Source organism: Rhipicephalus sanguineus, unplaced genomic scaffold (genome assembly GCF_013339695.2).
Source record: "Rhipicephalus sanguineus isolate Rsan-2018 unplaced genomic scaffold, BIME_Rsan_1.4 Seq10829, whole genome shotgun sequence".
NCBI lineage: Eukaryota > Metazoa > Arthropoda > Arachnida > Ixodida > Ixodidae > Rhipicephalus > Rhipicephalus sanguineus.
In genome coordinates, this window is record NW_023614291.1 from 37,155 (window position 1) to 39,788 (window position 2,634).

General features: G+C 39.9%; 1 long non-coding RNA gene across 1 annotated transcript; it reads right to left on the reverse strand.

Annotated features, from left to right (window-relative positions):
• Positions 1 to 508: 508 nt before the first annotated feature.
• LOC119376068 (uncharacterized) lies at positions 509 to 1,727 on the reverse strand. Its single transcript, XR_005180498.1, has 2 exons — positions 1,533 to 1,727; positions 509 to 649 (listed from the first exon to the last, which is right to left on the reverse strand). It is a non-coding gene; the product is annotated as an uncharacterized LOC119376068 (long non-coding RNA).
• Positions 1,728 to 2,634: the final 907 nt, after the last annotated feature.

Here is a 2,634-nt window from a genome sequence, read left to right on the forward strand (position 1 = left end):
CATTTCTGTGACACATACCCTTTATGATGATGATGGCTTCTTGCAGCTGCCATTGCCTTTTCCATTCCCTTGTGTTGGGCTAAGGTAACTGAAAACTAATCCCTACAATATAACTTCAATAAAACAAGATTTAGAACATTAAATTTCATTGTTGCGAGAAATGTAATATTCATTGTGGTTCATTTGCTTGGCACGGCTTGTTTATGTCTCATTAGTTGGTAAAGCGTCGTGTATATTATTGCGCTTAGCTTTGTAGTAGTGATTTGTTTGAAGAGCATTCAATGTCAATTTCCGTCCGGATTGAAGCTTATGACATTGTGCTTGAATAATTTTAGAAATTACGGTAAGTGGTCTGCCGAAATATTTTATTAGTAATTACACAAAAGGAGGAACGATCATACAAATTGTCAATCTGAATCATAGACTCCGATAAAGAGGACAAGGCTTCGTATCCCTAAAAACCGCTTATACTAGACGTTCACATATTCGAGCAAGGAAGATACAAGGATTATGCTTAAAGCAAGTTATATTTATTTTGCATTCCACGTTCGAGAAGTGCACTGTTGCTGCAAGCAAATCACTTAGTCGCCTAAGTCAGGATCTTCCCGAGGTTGGACAGGAGACGTAGGCCGCTTCTTGTTCTTGCGTCCTGTTGGAAGGAAGGCGTTTAAAAATTGTGAGTTCGTCTTATGCTCTAATTTTTGTCCAAGACGAATGTGAAGCTATAAAATATTTCCGAAAATTTTAAGCATTTGATATTGTTGTGATTTCCTTAGACAGGGTGTTTTAGGTTTATCTAGCCAGAGTTTAAAAATATGCTGACGGAATTTCTGAAGCCGCGACCAAATTCATGTGGGTGACTGTTGAATGGAGTAACACACGTTATTTTGTTTCTGCTTAATTGCCGGAATAGGCATGTTTAATTAAATATCTTTTGAATCAACCAAGCTGGGCGAAGAATTCCACTAAGAGAGTTGTTGATTCGTTTGCAAAATGCCCGATTAGACAGTTTCCAACTTTTTATCTATTAAGTATTAATGTTTTTCTACTTACTACCGGTACCTGCCAAATACTAAAAGAAAGCATTGTTGATTCTTCCTTTATAGGAATCGGTATAACATGAAAGTGAAACGTGTCTTCACATAGGTAGTTGAGCGTTTATAGTGCACTGATGTGACTTGCTCACTAAAAATAAATATTTATAGCCTGAACTATTGATCTGAACTACATCCGAGATTTTCTCACGAATCTTGAGGCCAGAATGCATTTTAAACGCTTCGAACACTGTTATTTAAATGCCTTATAAAAATGAGTACTTTCTGCGAGATAGATGCAGATGACAGAGGCAGCAACTTTAAAAAATAAGCGTTGCATATTTACAACGCACCCGCACACCCTTAGAGATAATGTCTAAACGCTCAACCCAAGCGCGGCGCCTTGAAACACCTTCGTGCATACGAGATCGCTACACACAGCAAGCTCCCTAATTTCAACGTGTTAGTGAAAAGAAAAGAACCGAAGTAGCTTCATACCTTCACGTCGACGTCGACGCCTCCTTTTAGTGTTTGAACTAGTATCATGTTTAGCTTTAGCTGCAGGTACATCTTCGGGAGCGGCTAAGCAAGTGCTTTCGTCGTGCATTGTGGCCAAAATGAAAACCAATGCGGCCACAACGACAACAAACTGGAAGCTTGAAACCTTCGCCATGGTTGAAGCGCCTCAAAGGCTGCCGTGTTTAGGCTAACAGTGAGGCACGCTTATATACACATTTGAGCACGGCCCAGAGTAAAGAATAAACGTCACATCTTGCTGTGTCAGTTTTTCCTTCCAAGTGTCAGTTGCAAGTGACATCTTGCAAGTGTCAGTTTCTCCTTTCGAAGTGCTATTTCTGAGCTGAAGATGAGAAGCGACCGATTCTTTTGTGAATTCCATGAACGTAAAAGACAATAGGGGACAGTGTTACATCGTTAAGTTACATTAACGTAAAATATTGAAGATGATTACTGAGACCTATTGCTGGTGCGCCCGAGTATAGTGTACTCGCATTCAGCTATATGACGTCGTCAGACATGTTGAGGTGAAAGGGTGACGTCGGCACTCCTTAAGATTTATCGATTTTCCCTTCAAGAAGGGAATCACAATTGCATTTTTATGGATTCACTTATTCTGTTTCAACGGCTACATACCTGAGATTCATTACCTTGAAGAGTTGTCTATGTCGAAAATAGTACTGTGGCCCATGTGTTGCTGTGGGCAACACATGGCCCACAGCAGACTGGTCTATGCCGAAAATAGTACTGTGGGCCATGTGTTGTTGTAACCAAGTTGACATTGTCACCCCAGTATATAGCGTCTGCAGATCTTTCCTACCTTCTTACAAGTTTAGAGCTGCGTGAATGCGGGAATTTCTGCAAAATAATATTTCTATGGAAATGTCGCCCAGTTTTTATGCCAAAAAAAAAAAGAACACTATATAAAGTGAGCACAACGCGGACTCGTTGATAAATGTTGTAACAGCTTTGTATCACATGGCGCATAGGTGACACTGAAATTTGATGAAAAGAAGAGAGGTACAGAAAATCCGTTTTGAATGTAGCATATGCTTCTTTAAAGCATGACATTTGAGCCGCATGC